The sequence below is a fragment of the Notamacropus eugenii genome, chromosome 4 (assembly GCF_028372415.1).
Source record: "Notamacropus eugenii isolate mMacEug1 chromosome 4, mMacEug1.pri_v2, whole genome shotgun sequence".
Classification (NCBI taxonomy): domain Eukaryota; kingdom Metazoa; phylum Chordata; class Mammalia; order Diprotodontia; family Macropodidae; genus Notamacropus; species Notamacropus eugenii.
The window spans coordinates 31,872,250-31,894,383 of record NC_092875.1 but is presented as its reverse complement, the minus strand read 5'-3'; the positions used below and the strand labels follow the sequence as shown (position 1 = coordinate 31,894,383).

General features: G+C 40.4%; 4 pseudogenes; all 4 read left to right on the top strand.

Annotated features, from left to right (window-relative positions):
* The first annotated feature begins 6,865 nt into the window (after positions 1 to 6,865).
* Positions 6,866 to 8,236, top strand: LOC140498071 (microfibrillar-associated protein 1 pseudogene; annotated as a pseudogene).
* A 2,128-nt stretch (positions 8,237 to 10,364) lies between these two features.
* Positions 10,365 to 11,855, top strand: LOC140498070 (splicing factor 3A subunit 3-like; annotated as a pseudogene).
* Positions 11,856 to 11,964: 109 nt separating this feature from the next.
* Positions 11,965 to 14,080, top strand: LOC140502170 (crooked neck-like protein 1; annotated as a pseudogene).
* A 7,065-nt stretch (positions 14,081 to 21,145) lies between these two features.
* Positions 21,146 to 21,673, top strand: LOC140498073 (coiled-coil domain-containing protein 12 pseudogene; annotated as a pseudogene).
* Positions 21,674 to 22,134: the final 461 nt, after the last annotated feature.

Below are 22,134 nucleotides of genomic sequence, written 5' to 3'. Positions count from 1 at the left end.
AAATGAGCTTTCAAATTATCTAAAAGCCTTCAATAAGCTTTATCTCTAGAAAGGGAAAAATATTTTCTGTCTCTGTTATTTGGCTAGCCATGAACATGGTGCTCTAACTTCCCACAGTCAGTCCAGATATACTCTCCTCCCCATGGGTTATGTTATTCATTTTGTATTGCCGTTTATATAAAGTTTGGTTTATCCTACTGTAAGTATCAGCATTAAACATACCTCCTGTTACTTCATGTGGAGCTCTAGGAAACAATTGGCAAATGCCAGCTGAAACTCTAGGCACTCAATAATTAAGATGTCAAGAATGGAGACAGAACCATTTTCCCAAAGCTCTGTGTTTTTTGAACAAGGGTGGAGGTTAGGTCTACCATCCCATGCTTTGGACAAAAAAAGCATTAGACTCCTAGATCCCTTTGGGGCCCCCAGGTTCTAGAAGAGAAGCCAAACACATCCAACAATAGATACAAATTCTGAAACCTCCATATCATCAGAACAAAAGCTGGAAGTGAGATTAAGCTACAAACTGTTCATCTAGGATACTATCCAAGTGTACTGGGGAGAACGATGTGTGTATCCACATACCTATTCGTACTGCAAAGTATACCAAAAACTTGGAATAAGTATTAAGAGCTCCAATTGAAAATTTCCCCAGGAACATAGGTGCCCATCACCCAGTTTCACTAATTCAACAGTCTTCTCTAGAATACAGAGATAAATAATGTATTTCCAAGGATCCAGGTCCTCATGGCTTAATCCCTCTCTGTCTTATGACGGAATCAAGGGCATCATCTTTTTATGTCCTATGTCATATTTTCTTCATCTCAGAGTTAGGTAATGAGATCATGCCATTACTTTTAATGGCTACCATAGACAGCTCTAGGTGCCTTGGATCTTGGTATCTATAGCATTTAGACTGAGTCCCCACAGTGATAGATACTCATTATTCACTAGACACTATTTTGTTTTCTTTTTTCTCTTTGGGCATTTTATTTTCATTCCTTTTAGGTAAATTTTTAAATTCATTTTGAACTTTAATACAAAATGAGAAAGAGAAAAAAAGAATATTTCTACGTACACAGCACAACATAGGAGAGGATACAATATAAAACTATAAATTTCCTTTTTCGAAGTAGCTAGATGTATACCTTGTTACTTTGGGTAAGGTACCTTACTGTTTCTGTTGATCCCTAGGAAAAGTTACCAGTCTAATGATTGGTAACATCCCAGTCCTTGTATTTTTAAAAATTAATGTACCAGATTCTTTCCCCTCCTCAATATCTTTAGCAACTGCTCTCCATATCCTTTGAATCCCATTAATTGTCTTTTTTCTGTCTCTTACCACAACAATCTTCCCATCTACCGAGTTCTCAGGAGCCCAGTGGGATCACAGACCTCACCTGTAACATGTTCTATAGAAGAGAGTGTGAAAAAAACCATTCTTTTCTTTTTCCTCTACCCCATACTGACTTTTTCCTCATCCATACACCCCACTCTATACCCAATTCCAGCACTAACTCTCCAGTACACAGTTAATGGGTTTAACTTCTCATCCAAGATGAAGTTATTTTGTCCAAGTAGAATACCAACATCGAGTATATATGACCTGATGACTTGTGTGTAGGAAACAGGCAACTGCAGGCAACTATGGGATGCTCTGCCAAGATAAGCCTGTGACCTTCATACAAACATGAAGTCAGTCAGTAAGAAAAGGTCTTTGGATACTTCCGTTGAAATCACTGCTTAGAATATAATCAAGGCCCTTTGGATTTTTCTGGGCTAAAAGATCCTTGTATTCTCTCTGCTTCACTGGTTCATGACCCCAAAGACATGGGATTGAATGATGATGGCCCCAGACCCAGCATCAAAAACTAATCCTGACAATTCTCTAATTAAAACATGAAGAGGATAGTGTCCATCTAAAGATAATTACTTTTCCATTAGAGAATTAGGACCTCTCAGTATTCAAGGACAAAAGTCATTTATAGGGTTTACTAACAACTCCTGGGAGAGGAAGCATTCATAGGCATAATAATTCTATCAACTCTTGAGGAGATGGAGGACAGATGCAAATTGAACTCAGAAAGAACCAAAGGAATGAGCTGCTTCCAAGGCATTGCATCCTTCAGCTCTACTTCTTAACTTATCCTAAGAGAGTCTCTAACACAAGTGAGTAGAACCTGTATTCCAAGGTGGATGAGGTGATTCTTACAGAGACAACCTGATCATAATAGAAGAGATTAAAGAAACCCAGAGAGGACTTATTAGTTGTTTGTCCAGAATATTACATGACCATCTGTGGGGAGGCTGAGAAACCTTGAGTTTTGTCATGCCAATGGAGTCTCCATGACTCACCAGACATCTTAATGCTAGTTTTCATTTGGACCTCCTGAGAGTTAAGAGCCCACATGGAGATGTTTCCCAACAAATCACTCTAGCACTTTCCTTGCTACTTTCCCTTATCCTAAGTTCCAAGGTCAGCTAGTATCACTTATTTTTAAGTGCTCAAGTTTCAGGGAGAAGATTTTAGAGCCAGTTCACTTAACCTGAGCTCAGCTTTCTTGCCAACTTTACTCCTTCTCCTTGAATAGAGAAACTTTAATCTCCAAAGGTTTAAAGACAGATCCACTTGTTGGGCATCAGCACATGACCTTAATTGCTCTAACCTGAGATCTGGTTCTGCCCTTCCAAATAAGTGAATCTAATCCACTTTAGCAAGTAGTCTTGAGGAACTTTTCTGAAACTCTGATGCTCCCAGAAAACATTAGCATATAAATTCCAAAAATCAAAGTGCAGGGTATTAAGCCATTTTTCATCTGCTGCTCTGCCTGGTTTGAATTCCATGGAATAAGATGAACCTCTAAGGATGAGCTCATGTCTAAACTCATCACTACACTGCTAACTCAAGCCTTGATTGACACCACTTCCCTCAACCTCCTCTCCTCTCTGATTGGAAGGCTAAAGGATGGAGTACTAAAGTCCTCCCAATGCCTTCCTTTATAGAAGGCAGGAACTAGACTCTCTGCTTATTTCACTTTTCATTTGATGTGTTACTGGTTTCAGTTCTCTAGAACAAGATGCCCTCTAGCTCTTCCCTTTTCTGCTCTCTTGGTTCCTTCATGTAGTATCTCACCCTTTAGAACCTAAGCTCCTTGAGGGCAGCGATTGTTATTTTTTTTAATTAATTACATCCCCAGCACTTAGCACAGTTCCTAGGACATAATATATACTTAATAGATGCTGACTGGATTGGATGGAGAATTGTCAGTTGGCCCTCAAATGGACCAGAAGGTACAAAGAATATTGAAGTTTGCTAAGGTAGTAAGATGACCAAGCTCTTAAGGAGTCCAGAGAGGAGAATGTTTATATATGGGCTTGGATCTATCTTGACTGTATGTAGGAACCCCCACTGATGAGATCACAAAACCAAAAAGAATGTTGAGGGATAGGAGGAGGGACCTTGGATCCTTGACTGGAGAACTAGCAAGAATTGAGTAGGAATAACAAGCTCAAAAGGGAAGCCAGAAATACTCTGGTTGCTCCAGCCATTTGACAAGGCATTGACCTAACCATATTTCAGCTCTTGAATTTCTTTGAGGGCTTCTTTTAATTGGCCAAGGGTTATTGCCACCAAGGCAACTTCACACATACTCACAATGGCTCCACGCATAGCTATAGACTTCTTACCCTGCCAGAAATAAAGGAACAGAAAGAAAGAGTCATGACTGTCTTGTGTAACTCTAGGAGGCCTGCCCCACCTTGAAGGCTCTCAGCTCACTCTAGCCATGAAGCCCTGTTACAGGCCAAGAATGGGTGTTTTCTGTGTGTAGAAGAACATCCTGTAGCAACCTTGAAATCCATTCTGATCTCAGAGATGCCAATACTGAAGTAATACTTCACAGCTGCTACCCAGTAAGAAAAGTCACTGCCATCTCCCTGTTATCCCAGCCCTCCTCCCACTTTGATTGTACCCCCAAAACTGCCAGCCATTAAATCTCACAGCAGCCAGAAGACAGCTGCCCCCCTCAGAACTAGGGACAAATTCCTAAAACAGCTGGTATAAGGCTTAGCTCGGGGCCCAAGAGAAAATCAGAATTGCTAATGCCACTCAAGAAAGTGACACACAAGCCTTTGAAAAGTTTAATAGGGTGACCCAACATAATGCAAAGAGTACAATTCAGATGGGCTGGCCATGTAGTCTGTACACCAAATAAACATTTATCTAAAAGACTTTTATGGAGAACTAACACAAGGCATCTCACCTGATGGTCAGAAGATGTGGTACAAGGAATTCTAAATAACTGCATGGTTTTTCCAAATGCAAAGGGTACTGGGTAATATTTGATGCTATTTAAGTGTAAAAGATACGTTATTAAGCAGCATACCATGCTGCATCTATTCTAAACTGACGAGGGAGTCAGTGGATCCCAACACTACATCACCTATTGAAGTGTATTTCATCCTGAAAAGAGGTTTTCTATGCTCCATTTTAACAGGCTAGAAGATATGCTTCATCTTCCTTTATAGATCTTCAAGAGGACACCCAGTCACAGAGGAGTTGCCAGAAGCAATTGGATTCAGTAACGCATGGAGGAAACGAAGTAATAAATGTAATCCCTCTCAGTGATGGCCCTGGCCAAAAGAGAATTGAAAATGATAAACAAATGAGCCAGGATAGAAATGAACTTGGGATGCAAAAAGCCTGTGTGTGCGTCTGGGTGCGCATGTGCGTGTGTGTCCTTAGAAGGCTATTTTGAGGAGAACCCAAATAAGAACAGAAAGCAATAGTTAAAGATTCCTGACATTTGCTAAAAAAGATAGTGTGCCAACAAGAGACCCTCCCTCTGCGAAGCTTCTAGATGCTGGCAGGGAAGAGTCTGTTTGCTATAGGTGGAAAGTTTATTTCTAAAACAGAGACAAAATAGAAGTTAGGCCAAAGAATCCTAGACAAGTTTGGATTGCTCCTACAGAGAAACACCCTTTCATCCTTTGTGGTAAAGTCAGAAATTCACAGCCATCATTATGACAATATGAACCCTATGATCAATAAATTTTTGTAGCGCCAATGCAATATTCACAGCACCAATGGCAGCAGTGAATATCATGGCACAATTCAGAATTCTGAAATATCACACTCTGCGCAGGAAGGCAAAAACTAAACATTTATTCAGACCCAAATCCATCACAACAACAAAAATCTATACACAATAACAATGCAGAGGACAACACCATCCCCAACCCTTCCCCCAAACCAGGTCCATTATACTCATCAAAAGCAGGCTCTTAAACTAAATCATACACAATTATAAAGTGACTCATGCTACCCAGGAGCCTGCATCCTTCCTAGTTCCAACTGTTCTCAAGACTAACTGCCTCTCACAGCTCTGCCCTAGTTCTGTCTCTTCCTGCTCCATCCATTAAGCAAAATCCTCCCATCACAGGCTCCATGTGACTTAATAGGCCTATTAATGAATAGGAAAGATTTTCCAATTCAGATTACTATTACAGTTTGACAACCTTTGAATGGTGGGGGTTTTTTGAAAGGTTCAGAGATTGATTAGATATATTAATCCACCTCCAACATGTTGTGGGGTGGGGAGGAAAAGAGGGACTTAGAACGTAGCCCTTTACTGCAAACTTTGGTCTATGCTACTGTTTAGGGATACTCATCAACACAAGAAGAAAGACAGTTTCAAGATCTTTCAGGAGGACCCAAGGACTTAAGAACATCAGCTTTCATTCTTACCCACTTTCATGCCCATGAATTCCTATCAACGTACAAAGAGGAAGAAAGAGACATTTCTAGAGCAAAGACAGCATTTCCTAATAAAACTACCCGATCCAATTAATACGTACAGACACAGACTGACATATGCATCCATATATCTATATAGATATGTCTATCTATATAGATATATGGATAGATATATTAGATGGTACCAACTTAACTGAGAAGCCTTGGTTATTGTGATGCTATCAGGGATTTCATCACTTATCTAACCTTTTGACCTCATTCTAAGTGTCAAGAAGCATTTTCTCTAGTCAACTACCTCTTCCCAGGGCCAATCCCAGCTGGAGGAGAACACTGAAGATGAGTGGAAGGTGGGTAGGAAACCACCCACCCCAGAAGCCCTCCCTTCCAAAACAGAAAAATCAACTCTGTTCTCTGGTTAGCTGAATTCAAGTCCATGACAGCAGTAAAAAGAAAATTTGCTTCCCATGAGAAGAGGAAGACCTTCCACAGAAATTTAAATAACCCCAACATTAAAAAGAAAGTTCAAATAAACTGGCTCAATTCTCTTGTAGGTTTAGGAAATGCTAGGTAAGCAATAATTTCATTTATGGGCTTTCAATTATGGATTTTTACTGCTGTTGAATCGTGGAAGAGGGTAGGGGTTGGGGGAAACAGGGGAGAAGAGGACTAATTTCTTTTCACTGTGTTTAGGACCAGGAGGTCAACTGACCCACTTGCATTTTTAGGCCACTGTATTCCACGACACCCTTTAATTGGCCCCCAGGAAAGAGCTTCTTCCTGAGGCCTGCAAGGCCTTGAGATTAGGTCCAGGCTGAAGAGAAAGCTTAGTTTGTGATTGTAGAGTAAATCATTAATCTAATACAGTTGTTGATAATAAAAAGAGAAATAGAGATGGAGATCAGTTATAATATCCTAAGAACACTCTAACTGATCTCATGGAAGAAGAAGCCCTTACAACCATCTGAAAGGTGCCAACCTTTCGTAGAGTTCACACCTCTCTCACAAGCAATATAAAAGAACCTTTCCTTCACGTCTCTTATCATTCAGAAAGGTCAAGGCTTGTTCTTCATCTCAGGTTCTGGGAAGGCAGCCGCTGCCGCTATTGCTATCATGTCTATCACCAGCGCCCTCATGAAGCAGCCCCCAGTTTATTCCACGGCTGGGGCCGTCCCCGTTCGCAATGAGAAAGGGGAAATTTCAATGGAGAAAGTGAAGGTGAAACGTTATGTATCTGGGAAGAGGCCAGACTATGCTCCTATGGAGTCCTCAGATGAGGAGTATGAAGAATTTCAGTTCATCAAGAAAGCTAACCAACAAGAAGCAGAACCTGAGGAACAGGAAGAAGATTCACCTGGTGATCCCCGGCTTCGGCGTTTGCAGAACCGCATCAATGAAAATGTTGAAGAAAGGTTGACCCGGCACAGAAAAATAGTAGAGCCTGAAGTAGTGGGAGAAAGCGATTCTGAAGTAGAAGGAGATGCGAGGCGAACGGAGCGAGAGGACAATAGTGAGGAAGAGAAGGAAGAAATTGATGAGGAGGAAATTGAGTGGCGGCGTGGCGTGATGAGTCAGCGAGCACAGGAGAGGAAAAATGAGGAAATGGAAGTCATGGAAGTGGAGGATGAAGGGCATTCTGGTGAGGAATCAGAATCAGAGTCTGAGTATGAAGAATATACAGACAACAGTGAGGATGAAATGGAACCCCGCCTCAAGCCAGTCTTTATTCGAAAGAAGGATCGGGTCACACTTCAAGAGCGTGAGGCAGAAGCACTGAAATGCAAGGAGTTGGAACAGGAAGCAAAATATCTGGCTGAGGAGAGGCGCAAGTATACACTAAAGATTGTGGAAGAGGAGACAAAGAAGGAAGTGGAGGAAAACAAACGTTCCCTCGCTGCCTTAGATGCACTCAATACAGATGACGAGAACAATGAGGAGGAATATGAGGCATGGAAAGTTCGGGAGCTAAAAAGGATCAAACGGGACAGAGAGGATCGAGAAGCGATCGAGAAGGAGAAAGCAGAGATAGAACGTATGCGAAACCTGACTGAAGAGGAAAGACGAGCTGATCTCCGAGCAAATGGCAAAGTCATTACCAACAAAGCTGTTAAGGGCAAATACAAGTTCTTGCAGAAGTACTATCATCGGGGTGCTTTCTTCATGGATAAAGATGAAGAAGTATACAAGAGAAATTTCAGTGCTCCCACCCTGGAGGATCATTTCAATAAGACTATTCTTCCCAAAGTTCTGCAGGTCAAAAACTTTGGACGGTCGGGCAGAACCAAGTACACCCACCTTGTGGATCAAGATACCACTTCCTTTGATTCATACTGGGGTCAAGAGAGTGTCCAAAATACCAAGTTCTTCAAGCAAAAAGCAGCTGGGGTAAGAGATGTATTTGAGAGGCCATCTGCCAAGAAGAGGAAAACTACTTAGAATTCAAGCACATACTTCCCTGACTATGGACATACGGGGGAGTCTGCTTTGGGGCGTTTTTTTTTTTTCAAGATTACTTAAAGCAGAACCTCCTGTCTGGAACCTTTTGAGCCTAGCACCCTTTTTATGATTCCAAAGGGACCTTAAAACAAGGGACTGCAAGAAGAATTTTTAATGCTGAAAAACCATATCCAGGTATGAGCCTAAGCCTGGGCTTGGTGACTAGATCCTAGACTTAGTTTCATCACTTCTCATACAAACTCCGGGTTTTACGACTCAAGTTGGGACCGTGGGTTACCCAGAAATAATATAGTATCTCCTTAGAATGGGAAGAACTACTAATAGGGAACTTAAGCGTATTAAAAAAAAAAAACAAACAACAGACCTGTTTGACACTTTCCTACCTTTCCTCTTTCTCTGGACTTGAATGTTATTTCATCCACTCTAAATGTAGTGCCACTGTCTATAATATAATCTTACCATGAACCTTATGGTGCAGAGAAAAAATTCAATTCAGATATAATGATCCCTAACTTATAAAAGTGCTAAATATTACACTTTTACTTTTTTACTCTTTCACTTACTCAAGGCCCACCTTTTTTTCTTTGTCCTGACAAATAAAATTTAAAAAAAAAAGAAAAAAAGAAAAAATAATAATAATAAAAAAGAAATGTCAAGGATTTGACTGGTGAAACTCATTCAGGATTTGTCCTGTTTCCTTGAGGAAAATTAGCGTTAATGTTATGTCCTTTCATTATCAATATTAATTTGTAATATTCCCTTCTAATTTCAAAGGGCATCTCTTCTGCTAGGTTAGAGAGAAACCCTTCCTGGCTTTCGCTCTCTGGCGGCAGTGCCTCTAGCCGATGCATTCCCCGCTCCCACCCTTGGCGCCCGCAGTCCTGTGCCCACATGCACCCACTGAGGTTTCCCCCCGCCCTTTTTGGGGGCCCAGTCCGGGCTCCTGGGGCTGCCGAGGAGGCGACTTCCATAGCTCCCCGAGCTGCCAGTGGCTTCCCTGCCCAAAGCCGCCCTCACTGCGGGACAGCTACAGGAACCCACATCAGACGCCGCCCTTTGGGCCCCGCGCCCAGCCCAGCGACCCCGCTCCCCTGCCTCGGTCTCCAGCTTCTTCCCGGGCCCGCCGACCAGGCCACTCCAGGGTTCACCCAGCGCATCTACATCATTTGCTTCAGCGTGTGGCAAAGAGAAAAAGAGTATCTAATCATCTGGAAAACTATCTCAAACCTTCAATGCTCGAGGACCCTTGGGCAGGACTAGAACCTGTTTCTGTTACAGATGTAAACCAAAAATACAACTATGAGCAAATAGTGTTTATTGGCAAAAGGGAGAGATATTTTAGTTAAACGTTTCTAAAGTTCCAATGGAGCTCTGACACGTCAGAAAAAGAGCAAGACATCTTTATTTTGAAAAAAAAAATTGTACTCCACTGCCATCTGGATAGAAATGCTGCCTCTCTCTGAAGACTCCCGAGCAATTGATTTAAAGAGATTTTGATAGATTTCATACCCCAATGTGGACTGTGTGCTCAACTACTATTGTGGACTAGTTACTAATCCTGTTTCTTTTGTTAATATTTGTAGTAAGAGCTTTCTAAGTCCGTGTTTTTTAATGTTTTCTTCATAATGTTCTATCAACAGAATTTGGAACTCATGAAATGGCCTGTTTTGTAAATATCATGCTATTTAACACATTTAGTGTGATTCTGTATACCACATCTTTTGTAATTTTAACAAAATGTTCTACTTATCACTGTTTCAGGAGAGGACTCTTGTGATCTTTGGAAATGAAATTGTTCAACCAATAATACACATTTGGGTATTTGTTACCTGAGTTTTTATTTTCCTTCAAAGACCACATTTTCATTAGGCTTCATTAGCAGTGTTTGCAGATTGTTTGCCCCACCCCCATCCCCTATAGAAGCATATACTGTGTAACAATAAATGAATGGAAAATATTTACTTTAAGAAAAAGAGAGAAACCCTTCCTGACCTATTAACGCTGTGGAATGCCATTCCATTGCAACCCCTTCTCAAGGCTTGGACTCTCCGCTCTTATCAGAAGCCAACCTGAGCTATTTCCACACTACTAGTTCTCTTACTTATCCTTTCTCTCTTCAAAGTTTAGGGTGACAGGTGGAGGTGGCAGGGGCAAGATGGAGACCTTCCTCAAGCAGCAGAGGCACTACCATGAAGAGAAGAGAAGAAGCTACTCATGGACGTCATGGCTAAGCAGATGCTCTTTAATAAGTCCATGCTCCAGGACCAGATCAACTCAGACCATCCCACTTGCACTATGCAGGACACATATATGAAAGTCAGAGGGAATCTGAGAGATTTGCATGATAACAAGAGGGGTTAAGTAAGGAGGAGCTCAGTGCTATTTCAGGACCAAATGAATTTGCAGAATTCTATAATAGATTCAAACAGATCAAAGAATTTCACTAGAAGCACCCAAATGAGATCTGTGTGCCAGTCAGTGGAATTTGAGGACCTCCTGAAAGCCAGAGAAAATCCTAGAGAAAAGGCACAAAATTGGGTAGAGTTCACAGATGAAGAAGGATGTGACCTTTATCTACATCTTTATGACTGCTACCTTAAGTACGTTAACTTGAAAGCATCTGAGTAACTGGATTATATCGCCTACCTGTCTATCTTTGACCAATTTGATATTCCCAAGGAAAGGAAGAATGCAGAGTACAAGAGGTACCTGAAGATGCTGCTTGAGTACCTCCAGGACTACACAGACAGGGTGAAGCCCCTACAAGACCAGAAGCAACTGTTTGGGAAGATTCAGAATGAATTTGAAAAGTGGGACAATGGTACCTTCCCAAGGCTGGTGAAAGACACAAGCAGTGCACTGACCCATGCTGGAGCACATCTTGACCTCTCGCCATTTTCCTCCTGAGAAGAGCTGGCCTCCTTGGGTCTGGACAGACTGAAAACTGCCCTCTTGGCCTTAGGACTGAAAGGTGAAGACACAATGAACAGCGAGCGCAGAGGCATGCACTAAGGGCAAGTCCCTGGAATCCCTGGCCTCCTCTCTGTTTGCCAAGAATCTCAAATCAAAGGGAACCAAGAGGGACACTGAGAGGAATAAAGACACTGCTTTCCTTGACGCTCAAATATATGAATATGTAGAGATTCCTGGGGAACAGCTGCATCTCACTCAGGAAAATGTGCAGTGCAAACAGGCACGCACAGGAGACTAAAGAGGAGGAAGAGAAGCAGATCATTGAGAGTGAAAGTGAAGACAAAGAGAATGAGATTATCTACAATCCTAAAAACCTGCCCCTGTGGTGGAATCACAAACCCATTCCCTATTGGTTGTATAAGCTGCATGGTGTCAACATCAACTATAACTGTGAGATCTGTGGCAACTGCACCTACTGAGGACCCATGACCTTCCAGTGGCATTTTGCAGAGAGGAGTCATGCTTACGGTATGAGATGCTTGGGCATTCCAAATACAGCCCACTTTGCTAATGTGACCCAGATTGAAGCTATTGTCTCTTTGTAGGCCAAATTGAAACTGCAGAAGGCTTCTGAATGGTGGCAACTTGAAACTGAGGAGGAGTATGAAGATGCCAGTGGAAATGTTGTGGACTTGAAACATTTGAGGACTTGAAAAGCCAGAGACTGCTCTAGTGGCTTAAAGCCAACTCTGTGACTTAGCTGAGCATCCTAGGATTTGTCATTTTTTTATTCTACAGAGGCACATGTTCCCCAAGTCTGCTGTGTGAACTAACATTCTAGTATGCGTCTTGGGAAGATAAGACTTGTGGACATAGTGAAGATCGGAAACGTTTACATTTTTGTTGTATATTAAAAAGCATTCTAAAAAAGTTTGGAGTGACCTGGCTTACAAAAGAGAAACTTAGAGAAATCCGGAAGTGTTTCCTTAGCCCACATTGCTAGAGGCTGTTGGAATGTCAGTTTACAACCCTCCCCCACAAAGGGAAGGTGTGAACTTATCCCATCTCCTCCTTAGGTATCCACCAATCAGGACTGAAGTTCACTTGTCAGGGGAAGTCCCAGCAATTTGCTGTCAGGGAGGCAGATCTGGATCTAAAGCAGGCTGAGGGATACTCTTCCCTATACCTTGGCATTCTTAATCTCTGGGAAAGAGACCATTTTACTTCCATTTCTTGATTGAGTCAAGGCAGCCCCAGGAAAATTAAAGGAGGGATTGGAGTCAGCTCTGAAGAGGTGCAGGGACCATCCAAATAAGCAAGGCAGCCTCTGCCTTAGCCTGAAAGCAGTGGATTCCCAAAGTGGCCAAGGTGAAAAATAAAGCCCCTGCTGAAATACAGATCACAGCAGAACAGCTTTTAAGGGAAGCTAAAAAAAGAGAGCTAGAGAAGATCACAGATTCAGAAGAATTCAATGATTACATACTGAGGAAAAGAAATATTTTTGAGGATAATATAAGGAGGAATAGAACCGTGATGAGTAACTGGATCAAATATGCCCAATGAGAAAACAGACTGAAAGAAATTCAAAGAGCCCGCTCCATACACAAGCGGGTTTTGAATGTCAGCCACTGAAATATCATCCTGTGGCTATGATATGCAGAAATGGACATGAAGACAAGTCTATGATGCCCGAAATGTTTGGGATAGGGCCATAACAATGCTTCCACGGGTCGGGCACTTCTGACACAAATACTCTTCTATGGAAGAGATGTTGAGGAATGTTCTGGAGGCCCCCAAGTCTGTGAACGCTGATAGAATGGCAGCCCGAGGAGCAAGCCTGGCACTGTGATATCAACTTTGAACTGAGATATAAAGAGGTGGATCTGGCAGGCAGCATTTACCAAAGATTTGTCCTAGTGAACTCTGAGGTTAAGAAGTGAATCAAATATGCTAGCTGTGAAGAAAAACATGGCTCCTTAGGTCATGCAAAGAAAGTATATGAAAGTGCTATAGACTTCTTTGGAGAGGAGCACATCTCTATGTGGCCTTTGCAAGGTTTGAAGAAATTCAGAAAGAATTTGAATGGACACAAGTGATCAATAAATATTTCGTGGACAGAATTTCAAAGCAGGCCGCCCTAGAGCTCTTTAAAAATTACAGTCTTTGAAAAGAATTGTGGGGATAGGAGTGATATTGAAGACATCATTGTGAGTAAACGGAAATTCCAGTATGAAGAGTAGATAAAGGTCAGTCCCCCCACAATTACAATGCCTGGTTTGATTATTTTTGATTGCTGCAACGACATGCCCAGGAACCAGATACTGTTCGAGAGGTATATGAAAAGGCTATTGCCAACATGCCTCCGATCTAAGAGAAGAGACACTGGAAGCAGTACATATACCTCTGGATCAATTACACACTTTGAAGAGTTGGAGACCAAGGATCCAGACAGGTTTATCAAGCTTGCCTAAAACTGATTCCTCACAAAAAGTTTGCGTTTGCTAAAAACATGGCTACTGTATGCCCAGTTTGAAATAAGACAGAAAAATCTCCCTTTTGCCAGAAGAGCTTTGGGAACCTCTATTGGCAAGAGTTCCAAAAACAAATCGTTTTTGAGGCTACATTGAATTCAATCCTCAGCATTTAGAATTTGACCAGTGCGGGAACCTTTATCAAAAGTTCCTGGAGTTTGCACCAGAAAATTGAATCTCATGGATCAAATTTGCTGAGTTAGAGACAATTCTCAGAGATGTCGAGAGAGCCTGTGCCATCTATGAGTTAGCTCTTGGTCAGCCACGCTTGGACAAGCCAGAGGTACTACAGGAATCCTACCTGGATTTTGAAACCAACCAAGAAGAATTTGAGAAAACAAGAAGTCTGTATCAGAGATTGTTGCTTTTCGATAATCCAGCATTATCTAAAGCCAAAACACCATTTTACTTCAGTAATACTCTCTAGTGATCCATGATGCTGTTGTCAGACTTTCTTGTTTTAACTGGTATCATCATTCCTTAAATGTTAAAGTTGCTGTGGACAGGTTGTCCTTGCTTCATTTTCTGCTTTTCTTGTTGTTTTGTTTTCTTTTGTTTTGTTTTTTTGGTGGGAGGAGACAAGGAACTGAAGCTGGACCTTGGAAAGTAATATATGTTTCCATCTATTTACAAATTCCTGTACTTACAGGTATATTTTAAAAGTGTGAATGTAACTTTATACTGAGAATTAAATCTTGGTTCCAAATGACATGCCCTCAGTCAGTTATTTATGCAAATAAATTTAATTCTGAGAAAAAATAAGATTTTTGCTTCATGCATTTAAATTCATGATAGTGAATATTAGTGTAATATTTCTAAATTTTATTCTAGTGCGACATTTAGTAAACTATTTTGATAATACTATGCTTACTTCTATTTATCAGTTCTGTCTCTGGAGATGGATAGCCTCTTCCCTCATGCATCCTTTAGAGTAGATTTGAGTATTTATAGGACTCAACAATTTGCTTCACAAGCATTCTTTCAATACTATAACTGTAATACATTTTTACATATACAGCATATACATACCCACACATCTCCAAAAATAGCAAACATCACATGTGCCAAAAGGAACTCCCTTGGAAAAACTGCTTATACAGTGGGATAAGGAAGTGCTCCCCAGTGTGCCAGGGATGGGAAAAACAAAAACAAAAACAAGAACCAAAAGTTAAGTTCTGTGATGTTTAAATATCAATTAATTCAGCTGAGGAATCATTGTGACTTCCATAGGAATCTTTTAATTATCATAGCTTGGAACATTTAAAGATTATAACAGGTGAAAGCCCAAAATGATCATGCCACTAAAATCCAGTCATGTGATGGCATCAACTCAGTCTTTTCTGCTCTGCTTCCCTACCCTGCTTACCTGCTTCTTTCCTACTCCTCGTATGTTCTTCCTCTGATCTAACCTCCCGATTTCCAGCCTTCTTCTGCAGCTCCTTCTTCAGTTCCTTTGCTTCCCTCAGCTCCTTCTCCCTTATCTAATCACCTTGCCTTGCCAGCTAGAAATAGCACTCCCTAAGAAAGGGATTTAAGTGGGGAACAGCTGCAAATTTCAAAGACAGCTCTTCTTTTCCCTTGACCCCAACTTCTCTCCAGGTGCTTTCTTTTGATCCCTCATTTCAAGTTTTAGAAGTTAAATATCTACCCTTTCTACTGACAAGACAAACTTAAGAAATGCCAACTGACAAACTGAATTTGAGTGTGGAAAGAAATTTTGTTTTCACTTAGAGAAGCACCAGCTAGAGGGTAAATTTTCTTCCTACTTTTTAGAATCAAGCTTTACTTAGTAAATGATCTTGAATACCAAAAGTTTGTAGATTCAAATGTGATTACATTCTCAAAGGAGAATTTGGACTTGATATTCAATTGGAATCTTGTGAAATGTTAACCCTTTCCTAGTTCATGAAAAGGGGGAGTCGATTTCAGGAAGAAATTTTGAAATTAACGAAATTTATTGGTTGAGGAGATTTGTTTTTCAGAACATGAGGTTCTAATCACAGGTACCCACCAATTCCATGTTAGCCTTAAAGGTGGAGATACAGTCTACTTGAAAATTAAGCCTCTTAATTTTACATGTTGTTGAGGGTTTCAGGGTAGCCTCCATATTTTCCTTAACTGTCCTCTAGCATGACTTCCCTGTGTTCCTTTTCTTTTCTGTAGAAGAACTCTTTTCTCCTTATATCTATATATTTTAAAGCTAACAGGAGGAGACTTTTATGCAAACTTAAGGCTACAATTTCTCCCTCTCTGAAGGTATTTTGTTACCTACAAATGCTCACCAAGTATCTGACACCAAGGCAGTGTGTTTAAAACTGCAAAAGTAAGTTTTCTTCTTAAGGTACACTTTGATCAAGGTTTCTCTCTAACGGCCTTCTGTATGTTATTCTTGTAAGAACTATTTGTAGAAGAAATGTTCAGAATCTGAAAATACCACTCTTGATCTAGAATAGAATATTAACCTGTCTCCAGATTCTGCAAAGTGCAGAATCGTGAAGAAAGGAAGTATGGTTTAATTCAGAAAAATGCTTTCAGTTGGTCTTTATAAAGGACATGTGAGACCTTAAGTGGTAATTGAGCAGTCAAGTGTGTTGCCAGCTGCTAACTAGGACTGAGAGAGCTTAGAAACCCCACTCTCATGCCTCAGTAGAAGTATAAGTCATTACAGGCTTCCTAAAGTTTTTTTTCACTAATAAGGACATCTTAATGGATTTCTGAGGGCTTTATCCCACAATACTTTATCCCACAATCCCATGACTCTCCAATATATTGGAACTTTTGGGAGAATGAGAGAAGGGATTTGATCTAGAAAATTGCCTGAATTGTGCCCAATCAAGCAATAGAGTATAGTAATAATAGTTGGGTTTCTTTTTTGGGGTGAGGGGAAGGCAATTAGGTTTAAGTGATTTGCCCAGGGTCTCACAGTTTGCAAGTTTCAAGTGCCTGACTCTGGATTTGATTTCAGGTCTTCCTGACTGCTGGGCCAATGCTCTGTCCACGCTGCCACTTAGCAAAGTATAATTACCCATTTACCTAATGTATAGGTAAATTACCTATACAACTGGGAAAGTAAATATCTGAGTAAGCCACGAAATGACAGCTATCTAAAATCTTTAGGATCTTTAGGAAACATTCAAGAATCTGCCAGTGAACTGAAAACTCATTTCTCTGGGTAACAACATAGATAAATGTATGTCTCAGTCTTACCAAAAGGATTAGGGAACTGAAGCCTCAGGGATGTACATATCACGAATTTCCAGAAGGGCTTTTATGCTAACTGAATGACTTGTGAGAACAAAATTTCTTGAGGGTTCATCACTAATTACTCCAAGTATAAAAAGAATGAGTGGAGTGGACTGGTTGTTTCTGATGAATACTTTAATTTCCACAAAAACCGCCCAACTCGCACAATGAGAACATTATCACACCCTCAAGATAAGACTTCTATTCATTCTATGAATCGTTTTCCCCAAATAGCAACATTTGGGCTGGGTTAAGGCAAGGTTGCCCTCTCAGGTTCTATAGTACTTAATTTATCCCGAGAACTGGTGATCTAGTGTGAGGAGGACAGATTTTGGTGATGAGCTGTATGGCAGGGAAATCAACATCCTGGCGCATGGGGATTGTAGCAATAGTAGCCAACACCTTCACCTTTGAAAAAATTGTGGACAATGTAAATTAGGTTGCCACATGAGCAAGGGTACATACTGATGCAACAAGATATGTACCCTTATTTCTTTCTAGTCCCCCAAATCGTAATCTCCATTCAATTTCAGATTCAAAAATAAGGCATTTCCATGGTATTGAAGGAGATTCCATACGTCTACCTCAGAATGCTTATGAGACTCCACACTACAATTTTGACCAGTGATATGATATAAATATGATGTCTGATTTGTACTTTATATCTATACATATATCGCAAACAGCATTGAGGGCAACTATGAATACGCTGAATCAAAGTATAACAGATTCTCCATATAGAAGGCAGAAGAACAACATTTATTCAGACACTATGAAGCCAAATCCATCACAGTAAACCAAGAACTCAATATGCATTAGCACAGCAGAGGACAAAGTCATTCATAAGCCTTCCCTCCCCTTCTCCCTGCTTCTGCCCCCCCTGCTCCACAGCCTGTCTCCCCAAAAGCAAGCACTCGCAAGACTTGCTATGCCTGTCTGCCTCCTCTATCCTCTACCTTAAACAGGCTCACCAGCTTCCTCCCAGTTCTGCTACACCCATTCAGCAAGCTCCTCCTACCACGTATGACTTAGGCTTCCATGTGATTTAAGCAGGTCACATGGCCCTATGAATGAATGGGAAAGATCTTCCTATTTAAATTACCATTACACTATGCAAGTTGAATCTGAACCCTGGTAGAAATTAAATGTGGTGAACACTTTTATCTTACCCTGCACCTCTTAATTTTAACAATGGTGTTTCCCAAGAGTACCCTACCATCTTGGATAGAAAAATTATAAACAGTGGTAAGGAAGTTGTATATCTCTCAAATGGCTAGAACTGAACTCTAGTCCTATTCCTTCTCCTACTGAATGTGGGGTACAAGTTTGATAACATGAGTTGTGTCAGTGGATATTAGACAAGTACCTCACAGGGGGAGGTTATTGAACTCAATGAACCTAGGTCACTTTTTAGCATTTTTTCAACTGATGTGGTGATGTTAAACAAATTAAAAGACCTTGCCACATATTTGAATAGTCCAATGTAAAGCAAGTTTGGCAATAAGCATGCAGTCATATTGAACTTCTGGTCCCAGCTACAGGTAGTACCATGATAATTGTCCTTGAATATTCAAATTGAGTGGAAGGTATTTATTTTAACTCTATGCCTTAACAATAGCCTTTGGGCTACAGGGGGGTTGAGAGGGTTTTCTTTTTGCTTTTATAATTAGACATTTTAAAACAGATTAGTGAAAACCATGAGTATGTATTAGAGTCCACCCGTGATTCAGGTGAATCTGACTGTTGTGGAATTAGAATGGAGAATTACCAGATCCATTCAAAGTGACTCTTCTAAGAAGCTCACTGCTCCCATTATTAACATCACTTGACTTTGAAAATGGATATATTGCTTTTGAATCATGTATACATGACAATATGAAATATAGAATATAGTAGAATCTGGCTGCAGAAAGCTTTATAAAAGAAAATATTGCCTTGATTGTGGAAGTTCTAGGAGGGTGAGACTTGGGCAAAGATACAATGATCAAAATTGAAAATTGGCAAAAGGTTCATGCAATTCTCCTCAGGTTTCTCTGAAACTGTATTCTTCATTTTTTTAACAGCCTCAATAATATTTCATCGCACATTTAGTTGAGAAGAGCAAGGTGAACAAGTAACACAGTAATATTGTAAATAAATGGCTTTGACTACCGTAAGCAATCTTAAGCTGTATCTTTGAATCTCATTGTCCAGAATTTCAAGAGCTAAATCAGAAGTAAACCACCATGGATCTTGGAACCAAGAGAAATGATGAAGCTAGGCAGGACTAATAAAAGAATTTGCTGTATATCAAGTTTGGATCCAGCCTAAGGGTTGCCCTTGAGGACCTAGAAGGCCACATGCGACCTTGAAGCTGCAGGTTCCCCACCCCTGGGGAAAGCATGATGACTTGGGCAGACTACATTATTCATGAGTAATGAATGAGGAACTTCCACACGCAAGTCTTTCTTGCTCTGTGGAAAGGACTAAGGGTATATGTGTCTTAAGGTATTTTGAGTTGACCTCAAATGAGAATAGAAAGCAATATTTTAAGATCCCTGGCATTTGCAAGAAAGGAAAGTGTGCCTTGACAAAGAGATACTCTCCCTCCAAAGTTTCTAGCTGCAGATAGGGAAAAGTCAGTATTTCATATAGGCAGAAGGCATATTTCTAAAACGGAGACAAATTTGTCAAGATAGATGTTAGGCCAAAGTATCCCAGAGAAGTTTTGATTGCTGCTACGGAGAAACAACCCTTCATTCTTTGTGGTAAAGTCAGAAATTCAAGGGTTTTCATTACGATAGTGTATCCCCTATAACCCATCAGGTTTTACAATCTATGAGGGTTTTTTTTGTGGGTTTAAGTGTTCATAGAGATTGATCAGATATATTAATCCACCTCCAACATGTTGTATGGTGGGGAGGAAAAAGAGGGATGTTGATTGGTGTCCCTAAATAGAACATGATTTGCAGTTAAGAGACTGTTTCAAGATTGTTCAGGAGGACCCAAGGACATAGGTACATCAGCTCTCAACCTTAGCCACTATCATGCCCATGAATTCTTTTATCAATGTACAAGACACATTGGCAGGAGGAAGAAGAGACACTTCTAGAGCAAAGACAGTCTTTCCCAATAAAAGTTACTCCACTCAATTATTACGTATACATACATATATGAGTGTATAAATATTAGATGGGTACCAACTTAGCTGAGAAGACTTGGTTATTATGATGCTATCAGGGATTTCATCACTTTTCTACCTTTTGACCTCATTCTAAGTGTCAAGAAGCATTTTCTCTAGTCAGCTACCTCCCCCCCGCCCCAGGCCAATCACAGGTGGAGGAGGAACACTGAAGATGAGTGGAAGGTGGGTAGGAAACCAGAAGCCACCCCTTCCAAAACAGAAAAAATCAGCTCTATTCTCTGGTTAGCTGAATTCATGTTCATGACAGCAGTAAAAAGAAAATTTACCTCCCATGAGAAGAGGAAAGACTTCCGCAGAAATTTAAATAACAACCAGAGTAACAACAACAACAACAAAAAAAACACTTCAAAGAAACCGGCTCAATTCTCTACTAATTTTGGGAGATGTCAAGCAAGCAATGAGAATGCAGCTGAAACTGAGAGGGCATTTGTGCAGAATCCCCCCCAACATCAGTGTACCAGTTGTCTGCCAATTGAACATTCCAAAGACCATCATATGCACAGGATACCAAATATGAAGCTACACAAGTATGCTTACAAGGTTACAAATGTTCAGATGCCTGAAAAAGATTCCTCTTCAAGGTTAAACTTTTGTCAACTGGTGAAATAAAGTGAAAATTCCAGTGACCCTCCGAATAACTTAACCTTCTCTGATCCAGCCATTGTTCACAAAAGTGGCTTTGTTAACCATCATAATTGCCACATTTGAGGTGCAGAAAAGTCTCAGAAAGCCTGGCAACACAAGACAGATCCCCAAAAGTTAAAGTTTGGTGTTTCACTAGAAAGTCTTGCATTATTGGTCATGAAGTTTGCTAAAGCAGGTGCTATGGAACACTTAGAGATTGATCAGATATCGAAGATTTCATGATCATCCGTGGTATTTCAAGTCATTTCCAGTCATCTTGACTTTTGTCTTGCAAATAAACTTTGACTTTGGAAGAGGAAGTAAGACTGATAGCTTGATTGGTCCTCTTCAAAAATGAAGTATAAACAACTATTGATAGGTAGATGGAATTAGAGACTTCCAAAACTTTAAGAAAATTGGTATTATGAATTGAGAAACAAGATGGTTGTGCTGATACCTGGTATGGGATGTCTAGAAAAGGAGGGGTTGCCTCAGAGAAAGCAGCTCTAGGTGCTTAGAGAAAAGACTGGATGCAAGAATAAGAAAGATCAGGAACCAAAAAGTAAAGACTTCAAAGAAAAGGAAGGAGATGAGAAACACAAGGAACTCAAATTGGGGAACTATGTACCTGAGGATGAGGAGTTAAAGAAGAGGAAGGTGCCTCAGGTCAAAACAGCCTCAGTGGAAAAGAAAGCAGAAGATCAGCTAGGAGCAGCAAAGACTGAAACAATTATGGAGGAAGTGGATTTGGCCAATCTTGCCCCCAGAAAATCAGATTGGGACTTAAAGAGAGATGTGGCTAAGAAAGTAGAAAAGCTAGAGAAGACAGAGCCATTGCAGAGTTAATCTGAGAAACACTTAGAGGCCAAGGAGATGACCTGGAATCTGCAAAGTCAGAAGAGAGTGACTGAGATTAAAGCAGCTTCTCCCTTGACTATACAAGACAGCAGTGTCCACTGATTCTTTTAGGTCAGGGACAAAGGCCCACCACCTTCCGTGTTGGTCCCCAGAGTGACCTCCACTATGGTATTCCTTTTAAAGTCTATCTGAGTGCATCTTAGAACACATTTTAGAGATGTGACAAGTACGTCTGGTTTAATTATCACAATCTAAACTAAAAACAAAGCCTTAACACAATACATTAGTGAGAGCTTCTCTGCTGTTATTACCATGTTAACATTTTCTACCAACTCACATATTTCATTTTTTTTACTTTTCAAAAGAATCTGTTTATTATTTTTAAAAATTCTTTTTAAATTTTGAGTTCCAAATTCTCTCCCTCTCTCACCCCCTTCTGCACCCACGGAGAAGGCAAGAAGAAATATCAATTATACATGTGAAATCATGTAAAACATTTCTATGTTAGAATTTTTTAAAGAAAAATAGAAAAGGTGAAAAAATTACATATTTCAGTTAGCATTCAGAGTTCC